The sequence below is a fragment of the Arachis hypogaea genome, chromosome 9, assembly GCF_003086295.3.
Source record: "Arachis hypogaea cultivar Tifrunner chromosome 9, arahy.Tifrunner.gnm2.J5K5, whole genome shotgun sequence".
NCBI classification, from domain to species: Eukaryota; Viridiplantae; Streptophyta; class Magnoliopsida; order Fabales; family Fabaceae; genus Arachis; species Arachis hypogaea.
In genome coordinates this window covers 6,333,496-6,353,402 of record NC_092044.1, presented here as the reverse complement: position 1 = coordinate 6,353,402, position 19,907 = coordinate 6,333,496, and the positions used below count along the sequence as shown (strand labels likewise).

Here is a 19,907-nt window from a genome sequence, read left to right as displayed (position 1 = left end):
CAACAACTCAACTAAAGTGACAATAAAAGCCATAAACTGTAAATACACAGGCTGTAGAATACACCATGTCAAGAACTAGAAACACACCCAATCATGTCTGATATGATACACTCAAACCACAACAACTGAGTTAAAATAACAGAAAAACCAGTAAACTGTAAATACACCCACACTTCCCTCAAAAATACACCCAAAAAAGTTCTGATCTACACCTGATCGTCTGCTATAAATTCCAGAAAATTAATCAAAACTAATACATTACATTTAATCCACAGATTTATCTTCATGCGTTAGTTTGACAGTCAATGTTCCCGAATTATTCACCTACACAATGCTATACAAATTACTGCAACAAAATTCATAGTAATCCTATGTAAATCAAACCTCAGAAACTTCGTTAGATTCAAATTCATAATCCACTTCGCCTGGATTCAGCTGACAATCTGAGGTTGAATCATCCATTATCTTCAAAATGAGTTCAAACTTTGATTTCAGAAAACAAAAAATCAAATAGAAAACGAAGCTGGAGTTACAAAGAAAGGAACTAACGTAAATGACGAAGAAGAAACGAGTGAGAAAAGAGGAAAAAAGAACGATCGAAGAAACCAGGGGGAGCTTCGCGAGAAGAAGAACAAGCAAATCTGCAAATAAGGAAAACGAAGAAGGAAACAAATCTTTTAAATTTGATAGTTATATATAACGCGTGTATACGACGTAGCCATTGGAGCGCGTTTTAGGTTTTAGGGTGTTAACTAACTTGTAAAGCATACAAGTCGTTAGCGCTTGTATGCAGAGCTTTTCTGTAATTTAAATATAGTTTATTTTTCTTAGAGTGAAACTCCAAATTAGGTTATAATTAATGATATTTGTTCTATACAAATTATTAGTATCTAATAAAAAAAATAAGAAACCGATTTCTGACTTTTGAAATATTATTAGATGAATTAGTTTCAAATAAATTATAAAAAAATAGTCTCTAATATGTTTTAGCAAATGACAAATTATTCTTTAGTTTTTTTTTTAAATAATATGTTCGAGGGATAAATTATCTGAAAATTTACAAGGTAAAATATTACTTTGTCTTATATTTTATTTCGTAATTTGTCTAATATATAAAAGGTTAGATGAATTTGATATTTTATTCCGTCGTTAAAAACTAATTAAAGCAAAAAGAGATTTTGATGATTTTTCACTATGAAATTCATTTCTTATAATTTATTTGACTTTACAATTAAGAAATTTTGTACAAATTCAAAATTTAATCTTGAAAAGGACAAAATAGCAAATATTTAACGTAGAATAATTGTGAGTTGATGAATTAGCAATATCCAATAATTTAATTTCTACCACTTGACATGTTATAAGTTTATAACTCTTTCCATGTAGGAAGGATACCTGCACCTTCTCCACTGTCTATCGTTGCAGCCACCTTATATAATTAATTAATCATTAATCTTTCGTTGGAGGTCCTTTTCAAAAGTTGATGACATAATCCAATAGTGTGAATTGAAGGAAAATAAAGGAGAATGACTCATTGACTTTTCCCTTTCTTTCGGACTAGTCATGTTTAAAAAAGATGTATTCGGTAACAAATTAAAAAGTGTGATTCTCAAAAATGTGTGTGTGTGAGAGAGAGAGAGAGTATTTAGATGAAATCCTAGGTGAGAGTGTGGAATATGTTTACCAGATCATGTAAAATAAGGGCATATTTAGATGTGTATTTTACTTTTTTTTTATTTTCCATTTCTATTTTCAATATTTCTCATCTAATTAAGCAAGTAGGTGTTACCTCACCATAACCTCTAAGCAAGATTTTTTTTGTTATATAGATTTTATTATTTCTAATTTTAAGTATTACAACATATTTATATTATATATTCACCTATATAATATATAATTTTTTTTAATATTTGGTGCATTGGTCCAAATTTAAACCCAACCAGATGCAGCATATAAATTACCACTTGAGTTAAAGTCTCAGCTGCCTATAAGCAAGAACTTAAAAATCAACTAACAAACTAAAATAGTATAATTTACTACAACAAATTTAAACCAAGACAATCCTTTAAAAACATTGTTTATAATACGAAAAAGTGTTGTCTTTGATCAAAAGTAATACTTTTTGACAATACGAAACGTTTTTTGGGGAGTTAGTTATACGCCCGTTATTTTTTGTCTACGACAACATTTTTGTGTATCAAAGAGAATTCTTTTTATGGCAACCTTCAAAAAACGTTACCTTTTCTAAAAAAAAAAAAAAACAACTCTACGAAAGGGTTGTCTTAAGAGACCTAAACACAATACTTTAGATAAGATTTTATGCAACACTTTCTACGAGTTGTATTTTCTAATACATAAAACAATACTTCTCTAGATTTTTTTAAGTTATATTTTCATATACCAAAAGCAACACTTGTATAAACTTTTTCTGATTGTTTTTTCATATACCTAAAACAACACTTGTTCAGATTTTTTTTAAGTTGTCTTCTTTATATATCTAAAGCAAAACTTATCCATAATTTTTTAAGTTGCCATTTTTATAGACCTAAAGTAATACTTATCTAAGTTTATTTGCAGTTGTCTTTTTTTAATACCTAAAGTAACATCTTATTGAATTTTTCTTAGGTTCTCTTTTTTTATATCTAAAACAATATATTTTTTACCTTTGTTATATTTATATGACATTTGAAGAAATAAGAAGAATATATAACACACACTAATAATATTTAAATATTTAAATTCAATTTAATCAATATAGGGAGAATAAGCTAATAATATATATTATATATATAGAAAGGTCTTCTAAGTGCCAATTAATATACTTGCTAAGTTACCAAGTCAAATAACTAATAAACATAAGTAAACAAAATAATATTTTTCTCATGATGAACTTGAACCAAAAAAAATAATTTTTTCATTTGAAATCAAAAAGACTTTATACTTTACCATTGTACCAAAAATCGTCTTTATCTCTTCAGAAAACTTCGTCCAACCATAAGTAAGCTGCAGTCAAATCTAAATGGACAGCAGAAGCACTCTCATCAATCATCATTGTAACACCCCAATTAACCTAAATTTTACCTCACATCGTAAAACAAAGGTTAATCAAGGATTACGACCATTTTAAACTCATACATATAATATAAAGAAGGAATAATATTATCTAGAAGTCTGATGAAAGATATAACTCAAAATTAGGATTTCAAAAACGCATAACGTACTAGCGGAACTACTAACTTAAAGCATAAGAAACAGATGCGATATAACAAAGATAATAGTATAATAGTGTAATATCATAAGAAACTAGCCACGGCTCGTGGAGTTTAAGCCGGCTAGCCAAATATACAGACCTACTGAAAACCTGACAGTGAAAACAGTTTATACAAATTTTGTTCTCTCAAATACAAGCCTCTAGGCAAAGCAAAATACAAAAGTGAGAGACATATACAAAATAAATCAAAAGACTCCGAAAGATATCTGAATCCTCCGCTCCTGTCACCAACCAAAATAACTCACAAAGGTGGGTTGCGATCTACAGCTGAAAAACACAACAGAGATATGGTATGAGAACCGAAGGTTCTTAGTATGGTAACAGTGCCCAGTGATGTAGGATATAAGACCCTGGGAGGCCAAAGGCAATCCTAAACTTCATATCCATCACAAGATTCAATCTTAAGGCATACTAAAAAAATAGTAAAACATATATAAAACCTTAACATAACTTAAAAGCTTATCATAACTTAGAGGGTAATCTAACTTAAGGGATTTTCTAATCTAAAGATTCACCGCTGTCCTACAGCCTTCACCAACCTACCTTCTGTGCGATCCCATCGCCACCGCCTACCTAACCTCCTCAGCACCAGACAAGCACAGATAAAGCAAGTAAGAAAAACACAGGTAATATTCAAATATATAACAAGTAATTCAAGAAGCAAGTAGGCATATTATACAATTAGGCAAGCTCAAGTAATCAAAGCAAGCAAACATATAGAATATGCATATGATGAATGTCTGTCCTAATGGCTGTGATATCACATGTTGGTTATTATGCCAAACCCGACGGCAAATCCGGTCGACAACTCCCGGCCGGATTAGTCTCTCTATTGCGCATAAGGAGGAAAAATTCCGAGGGAGAGTGCCCTACCATCTTCTCCTTTCAGAGGAAAATATTCTGAGGGAGCGTGTCCTACCACCTTCCTCTGGTTGTCGCATGATTCCGTGGGTTAGTGCCCTACCACCTTCCAATCAGAGAGAAACCTATGCTCAAGAGGAAAATTCCGAGGGAGAGTACCCTACCACCTTCTCCTTTCAGAGGGAAATATTCCGAGGGAGCATGCCCTACCACCTTCCTTTGGAGCAATCAATATGAGTGAGAAGCTCAGCTTCAAGCCTCCCATCCGAACATAGGCGGGATACTGCCACAGTCCCTACGACGGATAGCAATACGTATAGGAATCATGAAATCGAACTCAGAGACCACTCCTCATAGCGCACTTCCACTCATTCTCATTCCATCAACCATAATCATTCATTTCTAAGTCTTCAACTCATCACAACCATCATCTATTCATGACTTTCTATTCCGAACTCGCTAGTTCGTTAATTTCTCAATTCATCCACCATTCTTCTTTCGCACTATACCAAACTCATCATCAATACCCCAGAAACTTAAGCCTCCGTCTTCTAACTTCTAACGAAAAACCCAAATAAAATTCTCCTACGACTTTTCCCACGTCCTCATACTCAAACTTAAGCCCAAAAGACTTAACATGGTGGTATAGAAGCTTACAACCTTGTTGGGAAGGTGAAATAGTTGAAAACAAAGTTTAAATTTGTGAAACAGGATGTGTGCGTACGCACAGGAAGATTTTGAAAGTGTGCGTACGCATAGGGATATACGTACGCACAGGTACTAAAATTTACAAGCCTGTTCACTCGCACAAGCTGTGCGAGTGCCCCCAATAGACGACCCTTCCCGACTTGTGCGTGCGCACAGGGCTGTGCGTGCGCACAGGTCGTAATTCTTCATTGATGTGCATGCGCACAAGCTGTGCTAACGCTGCAAGCAGAGAACCTTTTCCTGCCTGTGCGTATGCACAGATCTGTGCATCCACACAGATTGAGAATTTCGCAGGATTGTGCGTGCGCACATATCAGAAATCCTGAAATTCTTATGATCAGACAAAGTTCATCAAAAACCTACTTTTACCAAAAGTCTCAAAACTTCAATATTACCAACATTTCCAACCAAAACCACTTCAAACTCTAATTTCTATTATAACATACCCTTTATAGCATATTATACCATTCCCAACCACCAAACCTCAATTATGTGATACTAAAATCAATCCCATTTCATTTCAATTTCAAACTCTCACACCCTCTTTACCAATATCAACATCATGATTTATCAACCTATTCCAAAAATCATCAACTCATCAACCATATCAACAACAATAAATTACATATCCAACATCAAACAACATAATCCTTAAATACCAACAATCACTATCAAATTCACATATTCCCTATCTCAAAATTCCATATTATCTTCATCTTCTTTCAAGTTATCCTCACACACCAAAATCACACACAAATATTCATCCTCAATATATCAATATTAATCATCATGCATCAAATTCAACACCTCAACAACTATTATAATTTATTTCTATCCTATGGGTCACTAGTTTAAGTGTCCATGAATATTATACACTACATAGAAAAAATCGAAATCATACCTTGGCCGATTTCCAAAATGTCCTTAACCCACAACGAGCACCACAAAGATCACCAACAAGCTTTCCAACACAATCCAAGCTTCCAACAATCACCAACAAGCTCCAAACTCACAACAAACAAGCTATATACACACCAAACATCACTAATCAATCTAGGACTCAACATAAACATAATCTCACAAAGGTTTCAAGAGCTCTTACCTTATCCAACAGTTTTGGAAGTTAAAATCACCCACAATCAAGTGCTAGAATGTACCTAAAACACCCAAGACACAAGATTTCACTCAAAATCAAACCTAAAACTCGAAATTCTCAAAGACACAAAAATTGGGCAGGAAAACTCGAGGAACTTACCACAATTCTTAGATAGAAAGGACGGGCTCGGCGAGAGCTTTGCGTAGCCACTGACGGCACGTGAATCGGAGCACCGTAGCTCAAGATATCGCGGATTGAATGGAGAAGTGAATAGTGCTCTTCTCTCTTCTCTTCTCCTTGTAGCTGGTGTGTGTGTGTTTATGGGTGAAGGGTAATGAACCCTTATATATGTTGGACTTGGGCCCGATCCAACCCATTAGCGTTTTAGCCCGTTCGACCCAACTTTGGGCCAAACCTTTAACACTAATGCCTGGTTTTCTATTTCTAATATCTTTCTAAAGTTTTTGACTGTTGTTCACTTTTTCTCTCATAGTACCGAGCAGACTTAAATCGATTCGACCGATCCAACTGCCGGTTCGCGGTTTTCACGATTTTTCGCAAAAAACACATTTTCTGACTTAGAAAGACCTACTGAGTCCAAAAATCATATTTAAATCCCCAAATTCTCATTCTAACTTTCTGGAATCTAATTTGAGCATTTAACTGATTTTATTCGTAAAAACTCCGGTTCTTACGATCATCATATTATATATACTCCCACCTTTTATGGATGCTCATGTTAACTCCCAAAAAAAGGGACCTAATTGATTAATTGACTTTAAAAATTTATATGCAACATAATTACATATAATAAAATAAAACGAAAGATAAATAAATAAATAATAAAGATCACTAAATTGAGAATAAAATAAAATATATAAATTCATAAAGAGAATAAAAAATTAGATTAATACCTAAATTATAATTGTTACAATTAAAAATTGTAATTTAAAATATCAAAAAGAGAAACAATGAAATTGAAAGATACATATAGTTATAGAGAGATATATAAAAAAAATAGAGAATTTAAAATTTATCTTTTGATGAAGAGAAAATACCACTAGACAATAAATAGAAAAAGAAGGTTGAAAATATAAAATTGAGAAAAGAGTTTAAGAGAATAAAAAAGTGGTAATAGCTAGAATTTAAGAATAGACGCACTACAAAAAAAAACAGGGTTAAAACGGCGGTTATTTTTGGTAATTACGGCGGTTAGAACCGCCATTATTACCGAAAATGGCGCCTCCAAGAAACGCCGTTATTCTGGGCGCCATTCTGGTTATTACGGCGGTTTTCAGAAAACCGCCACAATTACCAGAGGTTAATACGGCGGTTTTTTGAGGGTTAAAATGGCGGTTTTTGAATTATTTAAAATGGCAGTTATAACCGCCGTTTTTACCAGGATGTTGTGGCATCATTTCCATTTAAAATGACGGTTTTTAACCGCCATTTTTACCATTATAACCGCCATTTTTACCAGGTTATAATGGCATCTTTTGGATTTAAAATGGCAGTTTCTAACCGCCGTTTTTACCCGGTTATAATGGCATCATTTTCGTTTAAAATGGCAGTTTTTAACCGCCGTTTTTACTAGCGTATAATGGCATCGTTTTCATTTAAAATAAGGGGGTTTCTAACTGCCGTTTGTATCAAATTATGATGACAATTTTATACTTTTTAAAATAAGATCGAAACCACCAATTTAAAGTGATATTTTCGAAACTCACTTAAAAATCTCGTAATAACCAAAAGGCATAGCCATAAATCAAACATCATAACATAATTTTTTATTCATACATGATCCAAAAGTCATAATCCAAAAATAAAGTATCAAAGTAACATTTTTTAATAATATGTCTTAACATATAATCCTTAATATACTCCTTAATATACGTCTAAACATATCAAACAAGGTCATGCTTCCTTGTTGCTTGCTCCAAAAAATCTACTTCCTAACTCTTTTGGTGATGGAATCTCAATCTCCTGATCCAATCTCTACAACAAAAATATAATTATTATGAGCACAAAAAATACAAGAAAAAGGCATATATTAATAATAAGTGGATATTTATGAATTTGAATTCATCTAAAAAAATTCACATATAAGAGCAAATTAAATATGAGAAAGATTTCAAACACTCATCATACACGTTAAATTAAAAAAAAAATCATATGCTAATTAATTCTGATCTCTAAAGAAAATTCATATGCTTCATCAATGTGAGATAACCTTCTTATTCATTAATTAACAATTAAATAAGCAAACTAACTCATCATCCATGCATGCAAACTGCTCCCTATATTTTCATGCCCCACAAGCATCAATATTGCTGAGAATTTTTTGTTACTTAGCACAAGCTAATGCAGAAATCATGGTTTTAAATTGAAGTTACACCTATTATTGTTGTAATATTTTTATTAAGTCGTGCATATAGATTAAAAGCCGTTTCAAGCAAATAATTTAATTTTGTTAATAGGCGCTACTGCTATATGTAACCTACTAACATTAGTTGATCTCACAGGAACACCAAAATAATAGTTGAAAATATAATAATTAATAAGTATATATAAAATGTGAATTATAACTAAGAAGCATAATACAAATCAAATAGAGTTTGGTTTAGGTTTGAAGAAGGCAAAGTATAAGTGTAAACAAAGTTAAACGTGAATGATTGATATTGGTTCAATTGTGTATTGCCTAAGTTAAACTATTGGATTGTGATATTATCATGCTTGTTTTGACAGAAAATTATATGCCTTAAGAAAGATAGATACAAGAGAATACTAATTCATTATTGCCTACTTTTGAAGTGTACCTGAGATAAGGCTATAAACAGTATTAGCATGGGAATTCCAATTTCAACTCAGCTCCCAACCTAACACAAATAGTTCAGATTCAGAATAATATACTAAACTATATTAGTGATGAGAAAATAATTGTGAATTTCACTATTAATAATGCAGTAAGTGGGGCTGGTGTTATATGTACCACAAGGAATCCTCTGTCAAATAGTCCAAAACCAACTAATGCATTGAGAAACCTGAAGATCATGGAGCTTGACTCCAGCAGCAACGGAAACCAATAGCTTGTTCTTTTGTGAGAAGCAGGTTCAATTTCAAGACCACATCCTTGACTGCAGCAACACAAGGAGAAAATGGAGTGAAAATGCAGTAATACTTTCATTTATCATTTCAACACAAGCTGCTAATTGAATTCATGCCTCTTCCACCAGCTAAGTAATAATGAAAAAAAAAGTGAGAAGCCCCAATCTCTTTTATAATACTTTCATTTATCATTTCTTTTATAATAATAAAAAAAATCTGAAACAAGTCATCATATGAGATACATATAGTATTTACTAAGTACTAGTATTGAACAAATTCATATCGTGAACTTGAAATCTCTTTCAAGTATAGCAAATGCGCTGAACATCAAGATGGTAAACTGTAAATGCAAGCTAAGGCTTAATTATTAGCTTGGTTAATTAGATTATTAATAACTTCTAATATATAATCCATTAGTAAATAATCTAGAGATATTATTTAACTTAGTATTTTTATATTGTACGAACTAGGGTGCTTGACTATTTTAGTGGGGCTAATCAAATGTACTACTAATAATAATGTAGCATTTAGCTTTAGTATCTTCTTAAATCTTAAGTAGTCATGTACCTTTCTTTGATCTAAATTTTATATAATATGTTTCATCTACGAACAACTTAAACAATTAACAAAGACGCCATAAAACAAGTGCCACCAATCACATAGCCCTTCTTTTTTAATAGCAAAATTTAATCAGTGAACTTTAATTTAATACTGAGACATGTAGCGTTTATTTTTATATTTTTCCATATATAATAGAATAAAATTTTATACATGCGATATTTTGGCACTTTCTTAGAAGCACCAACTACTACTGCTCTGTATCATGATGCATATGAATCTAGTTTTAATCACTCAGAATCATCATAATATAAATCAGATGAGCATAGAATATGACTGATTCCATGGAAAACAGAATAGAATAAACATACCTTGGGTATGGCATCAGGTTAGATTTTGTTAAGAGCACTGCAATACCCTCTTACCATGATCAAGATCCCCTTTAATTTCCTGTTTTGGCTACATGATTTAAGACATATTATAAATTGGAAATATCAGTACAGAACTACAAAGTAATAATCTACATAAACTGATTCTCTCATGTGCCAATTGCTTAACGAAGACGTATAAATAATTGTAAAAGTTAACTAAATGCTTGACAGTAAAGCACACTCATCTGACAAGCCTCCTCCAATATGCTACACAATTCAGATGATTCATTTATACAAAACAGTTCTTGAATAATTAATCTTGATCAGAATAATATATTAATACATTCAATAAAAACAACTTAGCCGAACACTCCAATATGCAAAGAGGTAGAAAAAAATTAGTACCCATGCTTTAGGCGAAGCCACAAAGCAAACGCTTCAAGAACCTGAATGATAACCAAGAAAAAAATACTATCCGACAAGGCAGCAACTTTGAAAATTATAACAACTTGTCACTTAGTAACTCAAACTTTAGGCATTTGTCTCATTAATAAAATGAAGAGATGACACATAATCACACATATCATACTATGACCTCTGGCAAAACTGTTAGTAACTCCAAGAATCCTGGTATATATTCCGGATGAGAATCCATCTCGTCCCTAAGCCATTTCACTATACCACCATCTCCCCAATCTTCAGCAGGCACATGCACAGCCAATGCAGCCACAGCAATGCTAATCTACACATTAAAAAGATTTGAAGAATACATTTGGTTACCCTAAACTTCCATTTAAATATATTCAAATGATAATAAAAATAACTGTAAGAAAAAATAGAACGGTGCAAAGGACTTCTAGATGAACCTGAGTTCTGACTTTTGGATGACCCTTGTGGAACTTTTTTAGCAAGTTCTGTGTTCAAAACAACAATGAAAATAAAGCCTTAGCAAATTCATTATTTATTGTACATACTAACGCATCTGAATTGTCATAGCTGACAGACATCAAAAGATCAAATTATAATAGTGTCCTTATGTACCGATTTTGTATAATATATTATATTATCTTTTATGTACTTTATTAACTATGCAGAATTGATTTTCCATAAGATCCAATTACATTCTTGCAATTATATTAGTACATGCATATAGAAAGCAAATCAGGCAAGTGTTTCAACTTTCAATTACTAAATCAAAGATCAAAACATAACATTAGATCTCCTACTTCAGCAAACAAAAATGCTCAAAAGCAATTATCCGCCTAATTTTATATTGAACAAATTTTCTATAATCACAAAATTTAATATTTTCAAAATATTTTTAAGCTAATAAGGCATTCTGGTTAGATTTTTGAGTGAAAAAATCTAAGAGCAATTATAGAAGATCTAACTGGAATTGTGATGATCCTATGCCTTCAGTAATACTGATATTATATATCTAAGAGCAATTATACAGAGAGGTTAATCTAACATTAGAAAATTTTATCAAAAGCCTAGAAATCAAGGAAATTAGATTCGTAATTTGACAGTAAGCAAAAGCAAACAACAATTGATATTAAATTAGGAATTTAAAAACCCTAACTTTCAGAAAAAAAGTGAACAGAAGAAAGGAAGACCTAATGTGGCGCTGGCGGATCAGAACCTGGCGTGGTGGATTGACTTGGCCATGCTGGGATTGAAGACGAGAGTCTGGAGGTGGCGCTCGAGGAAGTTCTCGACGGTGAGAACAAGGACGTAATTACAAAAGTGAAGAGATTTGTCGAAGTTCGCTAAAGCAGCAACAATGTTGCTTGCAGCGGCGAGGTGATAAACGAAGCAGCAAAGGAGATGAGTGGCGATGGCTAACCTTTAGATCGAAGCCAGAACAAGATCGTAGAAGCTCATTGAAGGCAGCGGCGAGGAGATGAACGATGGCGGTGAACGGTGAGGAGATTCTAGTCGGAGGAGAACGCGGCTGAGGAGATCCTTGGTGGAGAGAGTTGTCGCTGGAACAGATCGCGCCGGAGTAGATCCTTACAGAAACAGTGTATGCGGCAGCGCGTTATTTCTTCAATTAGGGTTGGAATCAGATAGTGTGTAGGTATTTTAAAATCATGGCCCCAGATAAGGGCGATTTTAAACCGCCATAATCATTGAAAACCGCCATTTTGCACAAACTCATTACGGCAATAACAGATTATGCCATTATATCCGAATATTATGGCAGATTTATAAAACCGCCATTTTATTAATGCCATTTTAAACCTTTTTTTTTTTGTAGTGACTAAGACTAAATTTGATTAGATTAATTAATAGTCAAAATAATAAAAAAAATAAAATAAATTTTAAACTTTAAATGATCGAATTTAATTTATTTATAATGGAGTCTTTTAAAATTTAAAATAGAAACGTATTATATTTATATTTAAAAAGTAAAAAATAAAATAAGAGCGGGGCAAGTGTCTCCCATTACCCTAGGCCTAGGTCCATTCCTGACTGATAATGTATCAAAAAAAAATTAATTCTAACAAAAAATAAAACAAAATAATAAATATATGCTATTCACTTTGAATATATTTAACTCATCTTACATTCTTCTTATTAAATTAAAGCATCCGAATATTTTTAGAGGTATCGAATATTATCTATTCTTTCTTTCAATGCCATTGTATATATATTTCTTCCTTTTTAAGCGAAGACGAATTCATTGTTAAATAAAAAATTTCAGAGAATGAAAAATTATAAGTTACTGTATTACTAGCACCAAGTTTGATTAATCAGTTAGAACAAGAAAGAAGGGGTTTGTTATAGATGTAAAAATCGATATATAGCAAAAAGATTCTAGAAGAAGTTTAAAGAGAGTAGAAAAAATAATGTTGAGAGCGAAAGTGAAAGCAAAAAGTAAGGATTAAAAAATTTCTTCTGATATTATGTTAAACTAATAATTTTAAAAAATAGAAAAAGATAATTTTATTTTATTAAGAAATAAATGAGAGAGATTAATTTTATATACAAGTAATTAAAAAATAAAATTTATTCTAACTAGTAGCTATTGTAATTATTATAACTAATTTAATTACACATAAATAATTGATAAATACAAGTGAGTCTAATATACCTAGACCAGATGAGCTATACATCATTATCAAGAATCGATAGTAAATACACCATGATAGAAGAAAAAGTTAACCAAGAAAATAAATAATAAAAAAACGTAAAAGAGAAAATGGAGAAAAGAAAAATGTGTGGTGGGTGTTGTCGTTTTGTACAATAGTCAATGCAACTATGGAAATATTTGAATTTAATAGATTAGCAAGACTTGCTCCGAAGAATGGGATTTATTTATGAATTTAGTTAATACGTGTTTTAAGAGTATATAATAAATTTATTATTAATAATTTTTTTATGTTTTTAATAATTTTTTTAATTTATAAACTTAATATATACCTTTAATAAGCATATTAACTAAATTCTCTATTTACGTATTTTTTTTAACCAAGCAATGGGCTTATCCTAGGAGGAGGGGCTGATTCGGGCATTGCCGACTTACCGTTAACAACAACCACAACCACCTTTTAATTTATTTTATATCAACTTTTACGTGAAGCAGAAATATAAATTTTAGAGTAATATTCTAAATCAATTTTTAAATATCTTTTAGTAAACTGTTTTAGTTTTTAATAAATTTTAATTATTAAATTAGTACTCAATTTTATTTTGATAGACAAATTAATTTTTATATCAGATTGGTCATCATCTATATAAAAGAATACTTTTAATAGGAATTTTTTTTATTCAATAACGATAGAAATTTTATCTAATTTTTTACTAAAATTTGACGTGAAAATTGATTTGCCGAATAAAATAAAAGGTCAAAAATAAATTTAGTCAATAAAATTTGTTAATAATTAAATTTTCTGACTAAAAAATATTTGAAGATTGATTTAAAATAACGATTTTGTTAAGTAAATAATAATTTTGTAAATAATGTGAATAATAAATTCTAAAATTAATTTAATAAAATAAAAATATATTACACTTTGAAAAAAGAAAGTTAGCATAATACTGAGTGTAATTGCATCATTTACAATTTCTTATTTTTTTTAAATTTAAAATCTGAAATAATTAAAAATTAATTAAATTAATTATTTTTAATTTTTTATTCTATTATTTACATTGTTTATTATTCTCATTGTCTCTCTGTAGTTTTCTTTAAAATATTACTCTAAATTTTATTATTACATTATATATATAACTCCCTTTACACACCTCTACTTGGACTTAGTATGCATTTGGTTCTATTTTTTGACATAATTCTTTTTATTTATTATCATTAAATGGTCTAATACGTAAAAAAGGAGAGTTAACTAATATGCATTAAAAAAATAAAAAATGTTAAATATGTAACATTTTTCAAATTAAATAGAAAAACCGACAAATTTTCACTTGCCGTATATACAACGATTGATTTTAACTGCATAATAATTATAACTTTTTGTTCAATTAAAAAAAATATATTATTTACAATACATACAAAGAATCAAGAATTCAACCTGCGTTGGTTTAATATTTAATAGAATTTCAATTATCATAAACTGATCAATTTATCATCAGGATAAAATTTTGTTTATACAAAGATTTGTATTTAACATTAATTTAATTAATAGAGAATGTTAGGGAATTAAGAATTTTATTTAATATAAAAAATAAGAAAATTAGCTAGTAAATAGTATTAGCTCAAATATAAAATAAAAATAAAAATAATGTTGGCCACTTAAAATTTTTTTAATTTAATTAGTTGAACCATATACGTTTTTTTTTTCAATTTTTTATTACATTGTTTTCTAAAAAGATTAGATCATAAAATCTCAAAGAAATCTATTCGAACCTTTCTAGATCATACCAACTTTGTTATTATAAATCTCATCCTTCTGAATATGACAGTAGATTATTTCAAGTTTTCAACATTATTTAATTTAAATTTAATTATTTTATTGGTCTCTATAATTTTACAAAATTTTTAATTAGATGTTTATATTTTTTTTTAATTAAGTTCTTGTACTCATTTTTTTTAATTGAGTCCCTATATTTTTTTATTTAAATTTTTATACTAATTTTTTTATTAATTCCTATACAATTAAGTCAATTATTATTATAAATGACTAATTAAAAAAATTTGATATAAAAATCAAATTAAAAAAATATAAAAAATTAATTAAAAATTTTATAAAATTATAGAAAACAACTGAATAATTAAACCTTTAATTTGAAACTTAAAAAGGTATTCCATCCGTTAATATTTTACAAATGGGACACAACACGTTCATGAACCTAGGGCATCTTCCTTCACTCTTTCTCTTTGAAATTAGTTCAATCATTATAACTTTTCTATTAATTAATATATCTCTGTGAAAAATTTTTAAATATTACTAAAATATTAATATTTTGATAATTTTAATCGTTAATTTTAATTAATATATATTATATATATTTTTGTAATTAAAATCAACTGTTAAAACTATTAGAATAAGAGCAATATTAGAGAATCAAAAAAGTATTAGCAAAAAATCAGTCAAATATCTTTGGATGAATTCAAAAACTCTACGAATTAATATATATGAATATTTTTTCTGCTAAGTATCAGAATGTTTCTTTTCATACTAAATAGATGTTCTTTTATATATTTTTCGAATTTTTTTGTATTGCAAATATAAATGTCTCTATTTTTTTTAAAAATTTCATACTTTTTTAAAATTTTATAAATATTTAATTATTTTTACTAAAATATAATTAAATGTTTCTTTTGTTAAATATTAGGATGTTTTTTTATATTAAATGAATATTTTTTAAAGATGGACTATTACTCCCATATTGTTGTTGTTGTTATTCAGTGGCTCCGCCACTTCTCATATTGCCCCTCCCAAACGCTAGGTGGAAAGAAATAAGCATCTGCCAGTGCAACAATGTGTTTATCCGGTTCCTTGTAAGAAACAAATTCAATTTTTTGGAGATAGTAGAGGTTCATCGGCAATCATAATCACTACTTCGAGATGCACCGAGACGAATTTAATTTCCCAATAATGTCAAAATAACACTAAGATATCCTCTTCCACAAATAATTCAAACAAACTAATTCGGTTAATAATCTCGGGAGTGGCTCCAACAGCCCTCACAGTTGCCACAGCCACAGAGATTCCAGCCCGCTTCTCTCCTTGGAAGGTCGGCACTGGGGACGTCCTCGCTGACCTCTCCGCCGCCGCCAAATTTGCCGGCGTTGACCTCGGCATCTACCTCTCTCTCGTGTTGAAGCAGTTATTTTGGATGCGCTTATTGAGGGTGTCGCGGAGAGTATGGAAGTCGCCGGCACTTCCAACAGCATTGGTGAAAGAGAGAGAGGTATGTGTGATTGTTGGAGGTGGGTAGGTTAATATGAGAAAAAAGAGGAAGGCTTTTATAGGTTTTAATTAGGTTTACTTAATTAATTTTTAATTTTTTAAAATTTAAATTTAAAAAATTTAAAATTAATTATTAATATAAATTAATGTAATTTTGTTTAGTTTTTGACTGGTCACCTTTTGGTTCTATATACTTTTTCTTAGAATAATGGAAGAACTGTGTGTTAAAAGACATCTATGATATGCATAAACACAAAATGTAGATGAAGCTTCGTTCTCTCCAGCCTCAATGATTTATGGAAAAAAATGCACACGCTTGTTTTGTTTCTTGCATGTCACGAATGCAAGCTGTGGAATAATCAACCACACATATTTATTAGATTAAGTTATATTCATATTATATTAACACAAGTTATTATTTAAATTAAATTATCTTTTATATAGAAAAAAATTATGAATTTTGTTAGGTAGACAATAATTTTTATAAATAATATAAATAATAGATTCCAAAATTAATCTAATAAAATAAAAAAATACTCTACTTTTAAATTATCTTTTAAATTCTAATATTAGAATAACTATCTTCACAGCTAATAAATTAAATATATGATATATTTTTTATTTACATTATTTAATATTCTTATTCTCTACCTATATTTTTCCAAAACTTATATATGTAGTAGACCATATAAACTATTAACAAAGTTTTGTATATTTAATTAAATAATATATTGATTTAATTTATAAAATAAATAAAATTAATTTCAACTTATTTTAACTCTATCTAATTCATAAAATTACATACGGATAATTTCATTTAGAGTTGGGATAATTTTAGTGTTCGAGTTTTTCGTGTTAAATAACATGAAAAACAAAATAATTTTACTTTTACATCTTAAAAATTAAAATATAATTAAGAGTAATTTAAATATATTATTATTAGAAATTTTTTAATTAATAAAGAGAAAAATATTGGAATAAGTATCAACATCATTTTTATAGATTAGTACTATAATTGATCAGAATTCAATAATAATTTTTCTTGAAAAAAAAATTTGAATGACATCTCCGACTTGGTTTGCGTTTGGGAGCCGTCATTCGACTTGTGTGTATGAAGGAAGGAATGGAGGGTGGTACCTGCAAAGACACTCCGATGCCTAAATCAACAAAGGGTTTAGCAAGTTTAGAGAGTATTGGAATTTAGAGATACCTGAGGGGTGTTAGTGTATTTATAGTATTGAACCAATAACTACCGTTGAAGTAGTTCCATATTTTTAGGTGGATAACCGTCCTTTTATCTTAAGATAATTGAGATATGGCTCATGGAAATAGGTTGATAGATTTTAGGGATAGTCTGCCAACTATCCCGCAAGCCCGACTTCTAAGAAAAGGAGTCTGAATTCGACCTCTTTCAACGAGGTCAGTGGGAAGCGAAGACCAATCTTTGAATTAGACCTTTTGATAAATTTGGGCCCGAACCATAGCATTGAATCAGGGTATAAACACTAATATTAACTTTATCCATTTTTTAAAAAAAAATAATTTATTTTTTACAAAAATATTCTTAGCAAAAATTTTATTTTTTGTCATTAAATTTTACTTACCAAAATACCTTTTAATAAATTATTTTTTATTGATTAAATTGTATTTTACTAAAATATTTTAAAAAAAAAGTTTAATAATTAAATTATTTTTTCTAAGATATCCTTCAATAATTTTTTAGTTATTAAATTATGATTTTACCAAAATATTTATTAACAATTATTTTTATATTTTACTATTAATTTTTCAATATCAATATATATTAATTGTTATATATATTAATAATAGTAAGATTTTTTATTTAATATTAAAATAATATATATTAATATAAAAAAATTAATAGTAAAATATAAAAATAATTGTTAACGAAAATTTTAATAAAATCATAATTTGATAATTAAAAAATTATTGAAGAATATTTTAGAAAAAATAATTTAATTATTAAATTTTTTATAAATATTTTAATAAAAATATAATTTAATTAATAAAAAATAATTTATAAAAAAATATTTTTGTAAAAAATAATTTATTTATTTTTAAAATATATAAAAAAAGAGAACGTATATTTTATAAATAAAGAGAAGAAAATTATTATTTTAGTATTTTTTTAAGAAAAAGAAGTAGAATTTTTTTTAAAATAAACTAAAATAATGAAAAGAAAAACCCATAGCAATAAGACTCTAATAATTATTGACTTATTATACTATTGTACATGTTATTTTTGAAAGCATTGGCATAATTTATTATTTATTATTTACTGGGTTGAATAGCTAGGACCATTAGCTAAAACTTAGTCAAATTTGGCGACCTCATTTCTTAATTCGGTCAATGTTTATTAGTTAATTTGTCGTGCTCTCGGTTCTTAATCCGGGACGCGCTTCTCGTCCTTTTTTATTCAATGCTCTATAATAAATTACTATCTGCAGTTACAAAATAAAGAGAATTTTATCACTATTTAGAGAATAAAATGCCCAATGAGCAAAAGATAGTAAATTTATCACTATTTTCTATTAATTATAGTATATGAAATTAAAAATTAAAATTAGTTATTTGTATAGAAATATATACAGAGCACATATTCATATTGATTAATGATAATAAAATTTTATAAATAATATAATTATACTTAACTTATATTATAATTAAATTTTACATATAATATATTTAAATTAAATTTATGTTTATATTTAAAATATGAATAAAATGTATAAAAAATGATGGCGGTGACTGACGATCGATTTGTGTTAACGAAAATTTTTTTTAACTATTGTGAGAAAATTTAATTATTATTCTACCGTCAAAAAATTAATTATTGTATAGTAAAAAATTTAAAGATAAATACTCAAATTTAATTTAAAAAATATCAGATTAAACAATTTTTTTTGTAATTAAAATAAATTAAAAAAAAACAAAACAAACAAAACAAGAAATTGCTTAAAAATTAAACAATTTGATATTTAACAAACTTTTATTACTTTAAAATTGTTCAGAGAAAAAGGTTAAATTATCTATTTTTTAAAATTTAATTATAGCGATTGAGGGCTCTATCTAACTGCTTCCAAAATTGAAGGGCGTTAGGGGCCGCTTCGACGCGTGCTCGTTAACCTCCACTGAACAGGAATTGTGGTGGTTTTTGGTGCTTCAGACAATTTGCTGAAGAAAGTGGTTTTCAATTGTCAATACAAAATAATCATAATTGACTAATATATAATTGCAACTGAGGAAGCAAGAATCTTTAATTGAAAATCCCATCTCAGCCTTGTCCCCTCTTTATGTCTATCTTTACTGATTGGGAAGACAGTAAATTTTTCATATTGTTGTTTTCTCTAGAGGATACCAATCTTGTGTACATCAGTTTCTGTCTGAATAATGTTTGTTAATTTCATCATGTTTTAATTTTAGGTTTAATTATTCTATTGGTCCTTATAGTTTTACGAAATTTTTAATTAAGTCTTTATATTTTTTTTAATTGAGCCCTTTACCAAATTTTTTGAATTGGATCTTTATACTTTTTTTTTTTA

The 19,907-nt window shown here is 28.9% G+C and overlaps 1 long non-coding RNA gene across 2 annotated transcripts; it reads right to left on the bottom strand.

The window, feature by feature from the left end:
* Positions 1-7,697: 7,697 nt before the first annotated feature.
* LOC112710136 (uncharacterized) lies at positions 7,698-12,052 on the bottom strand. Of its 2 annotated transcripts, XR_011865301.1 has the most exons (8): positions 11,817-12,052; positions 11,587-11,659; positions 10,837-10,884; positions 10,376-10,712; positions 9,971-10,058; positions 8,926-9,070; positions 8,753-8,812; positions 7,698-7,931 (listed from the first exon to the last, which is right to left on the bottom strand). It is a non-coding gene; the product is annotated as an uncharacterized lncRNA (long non-coding RNA). The 2 variants fall into 2 exon arrangements; XR_003156699.3 differs by lacking the exon at positions 11,817-12,052 and having other exon boundaries at positions 11,587-11,735.
* Positions 12,053-19,907: the final 7,855 nt, after the last annotated feature.